Genomic DNA, 14,327 nt, shown 5'->3' with positions numbered 1-14,327 from the left:
GAAGGAAATGAGTAAACAAATCTGGCAAAACCCAATCACATTAACAAAAGCTACATACAGCAAAGAAAGTGAGGTCCCGATTTCTAATCCTCTCCCTGCATAGCTGTGTCTCCTTATTGTTCTACATACTCTGTATGTTGTATTTCAAACATTTGTATTTCCCTGAAGTGCTGATAAAGAAGAACAGGGACATTTAGAGCGAAAAGTCATATCCCTTTATCTCTATCCGAAATAAGAATGTGGTTGAGAACAAAGCAAGCTCTCCACTGTGCTTTCAGGCTTCAAACTTCTTGCCTTTCTTTAGCAGCTCTTTCCTAAGCTTTTTGTACAATACACTTGAAAGGCTTACCTTTCAAAGGATTGCCCCCGTAATATCCAGAGTACAGATCAGGGAGGTTTTGCAACAAGTCACAGCATCTGAGATCAAGCACTGGCATTTCACCACCACTGTCGAATATGGCTTCCAAGTCACATGGGACACACCTTCCTAGATCTTACCAGTCAGCATAACAAAATTCAGCAGTCTGGGCCTATCACGCAAACTGTAAATGGTAACCCAACAAGAATCTTTGTGATTGCCTGCTCCATTTTTCACTTGGGCAAATGAGGCAGCACCTGAAATTCTAAAGTAATGGCTCACCCCACGGCTTAGTTTTAACAGAGATGATTTTCAAAGTCTTTTCTGCTGAAAGGTTACTGCCATGTATTTTATCCTTCCAGGTAGCATTTATCTGGCAAAAGAGGAACAAGATTGCTGTCACTTAGAAGTTGTTATCTAGACCACTATTGGCAAATAATAGTGACAGGAAGGTAACAGAAACACTCTATTTCCTTTCTTCTAACCTGTGTCAAGGCCAGTAATATTGGTATCTGCATGAATAGACACAAACTCAAATGACCATGAGTCCAGAGTTATAGCTTGACTTTCAATATATTACTCAATATTCATTGGAAACAAAGAGAGACAATCTGTGCTAAAAGCCAGGTTGAGTGAGTGATGAGAAAACAAAAATAACCTCTAAGTTTACCTTTTACTACTGCAACTTTCCCCAGCCTGGTGCCTAGGCATGGGAGAAAAATCTGATTCAGTGCACAATTAAAGGTGAATTTACCTAATTCACACGTTCTGAAACAATACATAAATGGAAGCACAGCCATCTTTTCAAACTGGCAGTTCTCCAGAGTTAGAAACACAGTTCTCAAGCCAAAAATGCATGTACAAAAAATGCATATACTAGGATGAAGTCTGCATGAACATGCATATACAGTGGTGCCTCGCAAGACGAAAAGAATTCGTTCCGTGAGTCTTTTCGTCTTGCGATGTTTTTCATCTTGCGAAGCACGGTCCGTCGCAACTGCGCCTCTTCAAGCGGCTTAAAAAAAAAAAGCAATATGTTTTCGTCTTGCGAAGCAAGCCCATAGGGAAATTCGTCTAGTGAAGCAACGCAAAACCGAAAAACCCTTTCGTCTAGCGAGTTTTTCGTCTTGCGAGGCATTCGTCTTGCGGGGCACCACTGTATTAGTGAAAATAACACACACAAATACATTTTATTAGGGAAATATGAGGCAAAATTGCATGCAAACTGAATTCACACTAAAATGCTGGTGAATTTTCAGGAGGACTTAAAAAAATACAAAGTAATGTGAAATGATGGACGACATTGGAGGCCCTGCCAGGCCTCTGAACACAACTTCCAGTAGAAACTGAAAGTCACATCAGAGGTCTCGCGACGCCTCAGACATAACCTCTGAGACCCTATGAGACCAAGGAAGCATTGCCGTGCCGCTGACACAACATGATGTCATGATGCCACATTATGTCACAGGCACCATTGGGCACCCATAACGTGGGACCCAAGTCAGTGCCTCTGTCTAGCCCTATATACAAAAAGAAATGCACATCTCAAAGTACTTTCTTTCAAAAAAAACACATTTCTAAACTTATTTGATCCAAAAACGGGCATGTTGGTACATTTTAAGCCAATAATTGCACTCCAAAGTTTAGAGACGTACAAAATCTGAACAACTATGCTCCGGAATCTGCACATCAGTCTAGAGAATGCAAATTGGGTTGGTTCGGGTTGGAATTTACAAAGATTGAATTCTACAAGTACCTCTGCTTCACTCTCAGTACAAGGACTGCTCTGTGTTCTGCTTCTACCATCGAAGGCAGAATGCCTCTGAATACCAGTAGCTGGGAATCATGAATGGGGAGAGTGCCACTGTGTTCAGGTCCTGCCTGCAGGCTCCCCTTAGGCATCTGTCTGGTCACTGTGAGAACAGAATGCTAGACTACGTTGGCTTTTGGCATGATCTAGCAGGACTCTTCTTTTATTCCCTATAATTTAATCTGTTCACCACTGGCTCTGTGGCAATAGCAAAACATATTCATTAGAATTCTGAACATTGCCAAGGTCAATTTCCCCAATAGGTACTTCCAACAAAATGCTTGCTTCTTTCCCTCTAATAAGAAGGCAGGCAACTGGCTTCCAGGCACATCGAGGCAGGCCCCCCTGGCTGCTGTTCATTTTCTGTAATCATACATTGCTTCAGGTGCCACTTATTTTCATTCTCTGTGTTTCTGTTTATTTGAGCTCATCGTACTTGCTTAGCACAAGCCTGTCTGACATTGATCAATCATTCAGATCTTTTTCAGATTGACAATCTAATGTGTGTTCATCATTAAATTACCATTCTATTCGGGGGGGGGGGTTCTATTAGTGTTTTCTTCTTCTTTCTTTTCTTTCTTTCTTTAATAAATTTGCAATGTATATTTCTGTTTTGTAATAAACTCCATATTCTTCTATTCTAAACTTTGGTCTGCCATCTTGTGGCTTATTCGCCATTCCTTGCAGAATTTGCTCCATGGCACACCATGACTCCTAGCTAAAGACAAAACATATTCTTCCAGTACATGCGTATTTCTCAACATATGTGGACAAAGATACACAGTAGGAACATAAAACAAGATTAAACACCTTCTCCACAGCACCAGCTTCTTGAGCTGATTTTCCCTCCATCCTGCATGGCAGCATTGAACAAAACAAGTGTGAGACGCAATCATAGATCTCAGTGTCTTGCCTATTTTAACTATGAATTCATTTCCTTCCACACAATGAAACTCTAGACATTTTAATTAACATCCACTGAGTTCTGCTTTCAGCCCAATCTATTCCCACTTTCTCTCCCACTACTTCATTAATTCCAACACCTTTAACACCTTTATATGGGTGACCAAAGCCTCGTATTTGGTTCAAAAAGCTGTGTTGCTTATTCTGCAGTTTTAATGTGCCTACGTGCATTAAATATCCACATGTATTTATTGAACAATCAATATTTAACTTCCTCCCCCAATATACTCCAAATATGTAATACTGCAGTGAAAATCTCATTGTTTTATGTAAATGCAGTAACCAAGGCAGAAGAGATTTTTAATATGTGGGGGTGTTAAATATATTGTATTTTAGCACTTTTAAAAAATCTTACTTGCTTCCAAAATCATAAGAAGAGGCTCCTGGAAGAGGCCAGTGGCCACTCTCCCTTCTTCTGGCATGCAGCATCAGCATGAAATCACAGTGGTGCCTCAGTGTGACTGTGTTACTAAAGCAGACAGCAGAAGCAGTATGTAAGCACAATCTCTCTCTCTCTCTCTCTCACACACACACACACACGCAGGCATATAGTTGGCTATATACAAGAGCATGTAAAACAGTTTCCAGTCCACAGGTATGGAGGTAGTTCTTAGGGACAAGTTCAACCAGCAATTTCACATTTGAATTCTTTGAGATCTCTCAAGTGGATGTTCTTCATCCAACAAATTTTCCTTTTTTTAGTTTGCCTATTAGGCCCAGAACTTTGTCTCTCATCACCACCAGTTCTTCAAACGCCCTTCCTGCAAAAGTTAATTCAGGCATATATGCAAAAGTTAATTCAGGCCCTATATCTTCTGCTGTGAAGACAGATGCATATAATTCATTCAGCTTCTGTTTTTCTTCCTTTAACACACCTTTGATTCCTTTGACATCCAAGGGCCCAAATGCCTCCTTAGCCAATTTTCCTATTAAACATTGAGGTGTATGAGGTGTTAGCGGAGAAGTAGTATCTCTGGTGGGGGACATGGCATGTTCACCCACCATTTGTCCCCCCCCCTCCATTCAGCTCTCATCTGTGGCTCCTAGAAGCTGTCAGCATGCGACAGCGGCCATACCCCAGGAACGGCTTCTGTGTCCGGCTAAACCAGGTGAGGTTAGCTGATGGGTCTCAACCCTCAGTGAGTTAGGGACTTCCCCTGCATGCAAAGACACGCTTTGGTGGATTGAGCGGATGAGACCAATAGTGGGTCCAACGGTCAATAAAGCTGTTTCTGCACGGGCCCTAGAGGGAAGTGAGGGGCAGATGGAGCTCGTAAACCTGGGAAGGTAGCGCATCTATGAGAAGGAAAACTCTGATCCTAAACCTCTGCAGCCTTGCAGCTACACTAATACATGACAAAGGCTTCAGGAGTAAACCCTGAGGAAAAATATGTACTCTGCTGCCTTGCAGGACATCTTTGGGAAGAAAAGGCTAAGGAGTAAACCTGACACAAATCCAGAGTGGAGTTCCTAAGACGGTTGGATGGCGTCTTGTATGCCTCCTTCTGGCAACTCCTGCAGCCGAACTGGTGCCAAACATATTGCTTTCCTTTCGCCCACATCACCAAGGGAGAGGGGGGGTCTTGTCGTCTGGGTAGCCCAGGGCCTCCATACACACTGCCCGGGCTTCTGTATAGGACAGGACACTTCCAACAGCTTGACCTCACCCCCAAAGGTGCACTCCTCCATTGTTTCCCAAGACAGATAGATGCCAGCTGGTTATTACACACTGCTATTTGTTATTGATAAAAAGAATCTCACAATTCACTTAACATTTTAAGGATAAATCAAACCCAGCATTCTCAATTTAAGCAAAAGCCTGCTAGTAAATAAGAAAGCAGCAGCAAAGTGGTGGTTTTCTCCCCCTTATTTCTAAAGGGGAAAAAATTCTTCTGAATTATGTGCTGCATCTCAAGACACCTTTGGAGGCTAACAATATATATTCCTTCAATTTAAGAATCTCACAATACTTGCTTGTTTTCTTGAAAAATTAAGTAAGCTATTGCTGAGCCAATTTCTCTTTTTCGCTCTTTACCATTACGCTTTCAAAAGCTATGTTACCCTTCAGCTATTATTTTTGCAATTATAATCAGAACCATGGACAAGTCCATGACAGCAATTCATTCAGAAGCATCCAGGCATTTGGAGTGCTATATTTAATGTTGCAGCTTTTAAACTTTCCAGGCATTGGACCCATTTTTAGGCTAAATCTGCAACCAACTTTTATTTTTTTTTACACCATATTTATGGGCTTAAGCTGCAATGTCTACACAGAAGCAAGTCCCATTGAATTCAATGGTGCTTACTCCCAGGTAAGTGGGGTTTGAATTGCAGCCTTACTTACTTACTGAAAATTTGTAGCCTATGTTTCATCCATCATGGAACTCAAGGCAGTGTGTATGTGGTTCTACATGGGTCACCCTACCCAGACACTGACCAGATCCAGAACTAATTAGCTTCAGCAAGGTGGAAGCCTGATGCACTTTCAGACCATACCCTAGCATGTTTCTCTTGTATTATTGTTCTCTTTCTTCCCTTAATAAAGTGAATGGTTGATCAGCTGATTTGACCAAAGGTACGTGGGAGTGACCCATTTGTGAATCCCCCAACCTAACAGTTGAAGGCGAATGTCTTAGAAAAAAATGACAGTTCTTATTAAGACTTGCCTCTCTCTAATTTTGTTAGACCGTGCTTTTTTCTGCCTCTTCACTCTGAGTGATATGAATGGTGCCACTGCTGAAATATTTAATCAAACTGCCATGTCTCCCTTCTCCAGTTGTTTTCCCCATTACAAATGGCTATTCTTTGCCTTCTAAAGTTCAAAGTACACTTCATTGCTTCTCATTGATCACTCAAACTGGAGAAAATAAATCATTATTGAGCTCTCAGTAAATCACTCAGAGTGTACAAGAGGGCTTGAGGAATTTACAGTGCAAAATTGCAAAACAGAGAAATAGATTTCGGAAGTAAAATCTGTTCCCAGTCTGGGACCATAGAGAAAGGAAAGCCCAGGACAGGAGGGCAAGCACAGAAGAATGTCTGAGACTTTCATGCCAGTATTAGAGACTAAAAGCATATTTGATAAGATGAGGGGTGTGTGGAAATTACATCCTTTTTCTGGGTCAGCTAAACCAAGACCGCTGTAGGTCATTATTTGCTCATTCTGGAACCAAATATTTTAATGTTTCCATACATAATTTTTGGTCTGGTTCAAGTGTGGGGAACCTTTGGCCCCCCAGATGTTGCTGAGCTGCAACTCATCAGCACACACACAATGTTGCAGTTTTGTAGTTCTCATTTAAGAATTAGAAAGGAAATCACAACTGAGCCACCAAACAGAAGATGCACCTATTTTAAGTACCATATTTTTCGCTCTATAGGATGCACCAGACAATAGGATGCACCTAGTTTGGGGGGGAGGAAACAAGAAAAAAAAAATTCTGAATCCCAGAAGCCAGAACAGCAAGAGGGATCTGGCTTCTGGGATAGCCGCTGGGATAGCTGGTCTAGCTTTGCGCGAAGCCTCCGCAGGGCACGGGGAGCCTTCATCCCACTGCCCTCCGGAGGCTTCGCAGGCTGTACCAGAAGCCTCTGCAGGCCACGGGGATGAAGGCGCCCCGTGCCCTGAGGAGGCTTTGCACAAAGCGCAGTGCTCCGTCTCGCTGTTCTGGCTTCGGGGACAGCCTTTGAAACCTCCGCAGGGCAGTGGGGTGAAGGCACCCGAAGCCTTTGGAGTGCAGCAGGACCTCGTGCTGTGCTCCAAAGGCTTCGGGTTCCTTTTGATGAATCCAGGAGTCCCGGTGCGCACTGACCCCTCTCGCTCTCCAGGCTTCAGCGAAAGCAACGCGTAGCCTCCAGAGCGCGGAGGGAGCGCTCCCTCTGCGCTTTGGAGGCTTCGCGTTGCTTTCGCTGAAGCCAAGGAGCCTGCATTCGCTCCATAGGACACACAAACATTTCCCCTTAATTTTTGGAGGGGGAAAATTGATTCCTATAGAGCGAAAAACATGGTACCTCAATTAACACCCCAAATTCTGGGGCTTTGCAGCTTTGCCCCCCTTTGGGAAATTCCAAAAAGAACGACCAGTGAACTATTTTGTGGAGTTAGGGATGAGGCACTAGCTCACCAATCCTCCTTTAATATGACCCTCCAGGAGAACTAACCAGATCCCTCTTCAGACTACTACAGCTCTGCTGTAGTATATATGACACTTGGACAATTCATTTCAGTGGGATCAAGGTGAGGTTCTTTCATACCTCATACCCATCAGAACATAAAAGTTGTGTTATTTGCCTAGTACTGCCTATTAAGACTGGCAGCAGATCTCCAGCATTTTAATCATAGGTATTTCTCATCACCCGCTCCCTGAGCTTCTCATAACTGCAGATGCCAGGTTCTACCACTGAGCCTCCATGCAACTCACACACACCACAGAGATTCTGACACACATCCAAACCTCACATTAGACACACTCAACTTAATATGATAATTTCATTTCAAACCAAAAGAAGTCTTCTTTTTGACGTTTCAAATGCCACTTTTCTAATTACAAAACTACTCTGCACAAAATGATGCTGTCTGAGGCAAGCCTAAATCAAATGTATCACTTCTGTGAAGCCGTAAGTATGCAGAAAAATTCATTAAAGGATAGAAACCTTTTATATTTCCTAATGATGGGAAGAAAACACCACAAGGCTGTAGCAAGAGAACATACATTTTCTTCTCTCTCCTTTTTTGAGCAACTCTGCCTGGAATAATAGCTAGAAGTGCTCCGGTGACCCAGCCCATTCTGTATTACTGCTCACTTCAATTACTTGTTCCATGTGTCTTCATCTTACAACCCATTAATTCATAAGTTCTCAGTTTCACTGAAAACGTCTCAGCTAACAAATGGACTCCTAGTTCCATGGAAGTCAATTCCACACCAAAATGATTCTCAATTCCTTATATGTAGCATTTCTGCATTGTCCCCTTAAGCTGAAACAGTATTTGGGGAGGGGGGGGGAGAAGGACCAGCTGCTCCTCAGTTCTCCAAAAATCAACAAGTGATACTTATATAAACTGGACAAGATCTTGTGTCATCTGGCCACCTGCAGACACTAGGAAAGTTAGGATGTGATCAAAATATTCTCATGCAATTTCATTAAAGGCCATTGTTCTACATAAGGTGATTCCTTCGTTGGTAACCTCAAGACTTGACTGTTGCAATTACCTCTATCTCTGTCCAACCCTTGGGCCTAGTCTAGAAACATCAACTGATACAAAATGCTGCAGCTAGATTGTTGGCAGGGCAGAAAACTACTCGTATGTAACCTCAGTGTTTAAAAACTTGTACTGGCTGTCCATATGTTACATGGGCAAGTTGAAGGTTCTAATATTAATTTAAACATCCCTTAACAACTTGGGTCCATGATACCATAAGGACTGTCTGATTTTTCATATCTCTGCCTGGACATTGAGAAGTCTCTGTTTTAAATAGCCTTTTCAAATCTCCTTTTTGTTCTACATTATTCTCCATGGGTCTCTGAGGCTTTCTCTCCTTAAGCCAGGGCTGCTAACCCTTCAGTGCTGTTCGTCCATAAGAGAAACCACTGAAAGGCAAAAAGCAAAAATGGCACAGAGAGGGAATGGTTACAAACAGAAACCAGAGGGCAACCATCCCATATTCCAGAGAGCTCTGATGGATCATGGTGCCCTCCTGCTGCTTTTAACAGAAAAACAGATGTCAGGAGATCTGCAATGTGAATATTGGCCTCAAGTAGCTACCCACTTAAATACTGTAGCTTAGAAATAATTAAAATCATACCATACACAGTCTTCAGTGATAAGATAGCTAAAGATGTCAGTCAAATGGAAATGTTTGGGTTGTAACTCGTTGAAGACTTCAGAATTCAACACTTCTCCCAACTTCATGACTATGTCGGAGAAGGATCACCACTCTACTGAAAGTACAGCATATGCTTTGTGCTCAGAACATCTCAGATTCAGTCCCTGCCTTCTCCAGGTAAGGATAAGAAAGACCCCTGCTTGAAGCCCTAAGGGGCCAGAGAGTTGGCTGCTGCACTAGATTGGTTCATCTAGTTTGGACTGACTTTAGGGCAGCTTCCTGTGCAATAAGGAAAACAGAACATGATGAGAGTAGTCATAGATCTCCCTGCATAACTATGGTATAGACTAATGATCTGACTCCATATACGGCAATTTCTGATGCTCCTAAGCTTTGCTCAAATGCAAAGAAGAAAGTGATAGCAATAGGAATATCATCAAAGTGCAGATCTGTCATTGTTTGCCTGTAGTCATGTCTAGATCTCATCATAGTGTGAAACTTACATGAGGAATATTGGGGAAAGTACAGGTTCACTCTCATCCTATGATGATTGCTTAGCTTTGATGAAGCAACATATGATAACTAGACTAATACATGGTTTTCATGGTTTTACTAAGTAGGCAAACACAAACGATATTTGTTGCCACCAGGAAATGGCATTCAGTATAGCAGTCACTGAGGTGACTGAGGTGCAAGCTCTCAACAAACCAGAATACTATTTTCACCTGTCAATATTCAGCCTTGCACTTCATTATGAGGTTGCAGAGGAAATGCAGTACCTGTGCTGAAGTCACATTAGCAGAAAGGAGAGAGGCTTCAGGAGACTCCTTCTGCCCAATTTGAAAGCCACTGACTCCACAAATGCCTCTAATGTCATCGCAGAAAAGCTACTGTCTCATAATATCGCAAAGAAGAATGAAGTGCTGGAATACCTTGCAAGGGGGGCGGAGAATAAAATAAAAAATCATTGCAGAGTGTAATGAAGCTACTGCCTTGCACGGTTCAGTTGAGTTTTTTCATCGTTTCCAAGTGGAGGCAAGTTCTAAAATTATCTTGTCTGTCATCAATGCCACAGAGACGGTTCCCCTCCCCCCAGATGCAGATGTTTTAGTGCTTTTTGCAAGACTGTCCAAAACTACTGTAAGATTTTATTTCTTTCTTATTGCCACTAGTGAATCAAAACATTTTCTAGTCCTCAGAGGTATGTTCCTACTGCTCAATTAATGAAAAGCTACCAGCAGGAACTTGCAAGACATTGTCGTCTTGCGAAGCAAGCCCATAGGAAATTCGTCTAGCGAAGCACCTCCAAAACGGAAAACTCTTTCGTCTAGCGAGTTTTCCATCTTGCGAGGCATTCGTCTTGCGGGGCACCACTGTACTGGGTTTTGTACATATTTCTTGAACATATATAATTGTTATATAATTGCTCTTGATCAATTATATTTGATACCATTACATTTGTGAATGAAAAGATACCTAACCTGATCTAGTTCCGATTGTCATGATGTCCACCAACCAAAGGTACTGCATCTTTGAAGACCTCCAGCTCCCCAACTCCCCCCCCCACCTGCTCTCTTTCTGAAGGGAATGACACCATTGAAACTCTGGTTCTGTTGATTATTTTTAATCAAATGACACCTCCCTTGTCTATCAAAAGTTGCCCATGGAATTATATATGTACCCAATACTGACATCTTCAACAACAAAATCCTATCTAGTCTTCAGGGTTGTTCTACAGTGGAAGTCAGTTTAGGGGCAGAATACAACAAAAACATGTTTTAACAACAGGAACAACAACGTAGAACAAGATGCTACACATTAATAAGACTGATGCTTATGGTTATTTATTTCCAAAATTAGCTTGTAGGTATATGTATTTGAAACTTTGCAAAGGAACACTATACACAGGTTTTATACTAGTTTAACAATAATAGCTTCCCATAATCCAGGGTTCACCAACCACTTGTGGGCATATTTGCAAAATATTTGCACACACCATAATGAAGCACACATTGAAACCTCTTCTATTGGCTATAACAGAATGCTACTTTCAAGCCTAATTTCAGTGGGGAAAGCAGAATGGACCCTGTGGGCACCATGGAAATCCACCACAGACACATTTGGACCCACAGCCACCACGCTGCTGACCCCTGCCACAAATAATCCTGGTATCCTAGTTTGATTCCCTAGCACCCCTCAGGGTTTCCCAGATCTTCTGGCAAAACTACAGGCCATAGAGCTCCCTCTGGAAACCAGACTCCTCCAGCATATCAACCATCCTGTGCAGTTTTGGGCAATAGTTGGGAAATTAGAAAATTGGCTTGGACTAGCTCTTCCTTTTTCTTTATTCTAATTCAGAAAGCCAGAGAGTGAAAGGAACAGTGGACAGCTAATTTACTTAAAGCCTGCTGTTCTGCAATATCCCTTTTTAAGCAAAAGCTGGGAAATAGCATTTGACATCCAGAAGCAGCTTGTATCAATTGAGATTGGTAAGAGCAAAATGTGCGAAAATAACAAACCATGTGAAATCAAACACAATTGAATCCCTACTTCAAACCCCATCTCCTGCTTCCACCCAGCCAAGGAAGGCAAATTTTCGATAGTTAATTCTGTATTGACAAATTCACACACTTACAGCTGCTCCTAAGCTGCAACCAAAGCACGCACACATTTCTGGAAGTCTCTTTGTTGTTGTTTAGTTGTTTAGTCATGTCCAACTCTTTGTGACCCCATGGACCAGAGCACACCAGGCACTCCTGTCTTCCACTGCCTCCCGCAGTTTGGTCAAACTCATGTTGGTAGCTTCAAGAACACTATCCAACCATATCGTCCTCTGTCGTCCCCTTCTCCTTGTGCCCTCCATCTTTCCCAACATCAGGGTCTTTTCCAGGGAGTCTTCTCTTCTCATGAGGTGGCCAAAGTATTGGAGTCTCAGCTTCAGAATCTGTCCTTCCAGTGGGCACTCAGGGTTGATTTCCTTCATAATTCAAAAGCATCAATTCTTTGGTGATCAGCCTTCTGAGTCCAGCTCTCACTTCCATACATCACTACTGGGAAAACCATAGCTTTAACTATATGGACCTTTGTTGGCAAGGTGATGTCTCTGCTTTTTAAGATGCTGTCTAGGTTTGTCATTGCTTTTCTCCGAAAAAGCAGGCCTCTTTTAATTTCATGGCTGCTGTCACCATCTGCAGTGATCATGGAGCCCAAGGAAGTAAAATCTCTCACTGCCTCCATTTCTTCCCCTTCTATTTGCCAGGAGGTGATGGGCCCAGTGGCCATGATCTTAGTGATCCATGAAGGAGAGAGTTCTCTTAGCTGGCCTTAACTTTTCCAGGTTCATGCCCCATGGAGCAGCTGAAGCAACAGTGGAACAATGCCCCCCTCTCTGGCTTACGTACCCTCATCTGACAGAGAGCACACATGCAACCTGAGACTTCTCCTGCTTGGAAAATGTTGCTGCTCTTCCCTCTTCAAGCCCCTCCCAAATCTAGGAGACAGTGGGACAGGGGATGGCAAGGTTTCAGTCAGCCCACCACTCACCCGAACAGTCTCTTCCCCCACTTCTAACCTGTCTTGTGCTCCCACCTTTGTCTCTGACTGTCCGACCCTTCCTCTTCCCCCAGTCTGGGCTCCTGTCTCATGGGTGGCACAAAACCCCATCAATCACTGCTCCCCTCTCCTGGGTCAGTATCCAGTCCCCTCCACATGCAGCTGCTGGGTGACCTTGGGCCAGTCACACTTCTTTGAAGTCTCTCAGCCCCACTCACCTCACAGAGTGTTTGTTGTGGGGGAGGAAGGGAAAGGAGAATGTTAGCCGCTTTGAGACTCCTTAAAGGGAGTGAAAGGCGGGATATCAAATCCAAACTCTTCTTGCCTCTGCCAGAGCACTGCCAGTCCCTGACACTCTATCTTGCTTTACCACACTTGCAACGGTTCTAGCTTGGGAGAACAGTTTGGCTAAGTAAAAGGAAAAAATGGATTGTTGCCATTAATAAGTTGCCATTGCACTGTCCCAAATTATCAGGCTTCTAGCTGAGAAGATGATTCCTGCAGACTGATGCAACAATAGCATTCTTTGGGCTTTTAAGAAAAACTTTTCTATTGAAAGCATCCAAAATCAAAACAGAGTTCTGTCAGGAAAATGTTCACAAGAAGCTTTGTCTCTTCAAAGAGATGCTCTTGCATGCTTAAGTACATGTAACATCTAACAACAACAACAACAAAACACCACCAGCTCATCTTAACCATAAAAATAATCTATAAATTCTGACTTAAACCTATGTATTTACTGTATATAAGCAGTCCATATGTCCAAATAGATATCCGAACAAGACTGGTACATGTTCAAACATAGAAAGGGCAGTGAAAACTTCGGACCACCAAGTAGTGGATGATGTGATTTTTATCCTTCCAGCCTTTGAAGTATTTTTTGCAACCATAAGGGCTTAATAGGATCCACCTCTGTTGTCCATCTGTTAATCCCTCCATTGCAGGAATACAATTTAAAAATGTTTGAGCATCTGCAAATATCAAGAGTTTTCCAAAACAAAGGTAATATGAAAAATAATTTCTGACCAGAAGGAAAATGCAGCATAAGGAACACCCACATTAAATTCTTCAAAGAGGGATTATCAGCATTACATCATAGAAATGTGGAGTTCAAAGGAACCGTGAGGGTCATCTAGTCCAGCCCCCTGCAGTGCAGGAATATGTGCCAGCACCTATCTGATCTAGTCAATTCCTTCCTATAGAGGTGCTAATGTAACTAATTGCATGTTGCATTGATTGTGGGACTTGCAGCCACATCACAGGATTCTTTTTCAAAGATGCAATCGTAGATTTAGGGGTGGAGCAGAGATTTCCACAGGGACCATAGTGTGGAGAGGGGGGAGGCTGGACCCTTATCTCTGTGTCTAATTGTAGACATGCTGCAATCAGCCTTATGGTAGGGCTGCCGTATTTCAAACAGTGAAAATCGGGACAGAAAAGTTGTTGAGATTTTTTTAAGGAAAAGTGGCAAAAATGGCACTGCCGAGATGGGCAGTATTCCGGATATGTCCAGGAAATTCCAGACATATAGCAAGCATACCTTAAGGGACACGGGGGGCGCTGTGGGTTAAACCACAGAGCCTAGGACTTGCCGATCAGATGGTTGGCGGTTCGAATCCCCGCGACGGGGTGAGCTCCCATTGCTCGGTCCCAGCTCCTGCCAACCTAGCAGTTCGAAAGCACGTCGAAGTGCAAGCAGATAAATAGGTACCGCTCCGGCGGGAAGGTAAACGGTGTTTCCGTGAGCTGCTCTGGTTCGCCAGAAGCGGCTTAGTCATTCTGGCCTCATGATCCGGAAACTGTACGCCTGCTACCTTGG

The 14,327-nt window shown here is 42.9% G+C and overlaps 2 long non-coding RNA genes across 3 annotated transcripts in view; both read left to right on the top strand.

The window, feature by feature from the left end:
• The window catches only part of LOC310706671, a 276,435-nt gene that overhangs the window by 203,989 nt on the left and 58,119 nt on the right, over positions 1–14,327 (top strand). The window lies entirely within an intron of this gene.
• The window catches only part of LOC310706696, a 59,490-nt gene that overhangs the window by 1,500 nt on the left and 43,663 nt on the right, over positions 1–14,327 (top strand). The gene's annotated exons all lie outside the window — the stretch shown is intronic.

The sequence above is a fragment of the Podarcis liolepis genome (assembly GCF_965112155.1).
Source record: "Podarcis liolepis genome assembly, chromosome: 5".
Lineage (NCBI taxonomy): Eukaryota > Metazoa > Chordata > Lepidosauria > Squamata > Lacertidae > Podarcis > Podarcis liolepis.
The sequence above is the reverse complement of the archived record's forward strand: the minus strand, read 5'-3'. Positions and strand labels throughout refer to the sequence as shown.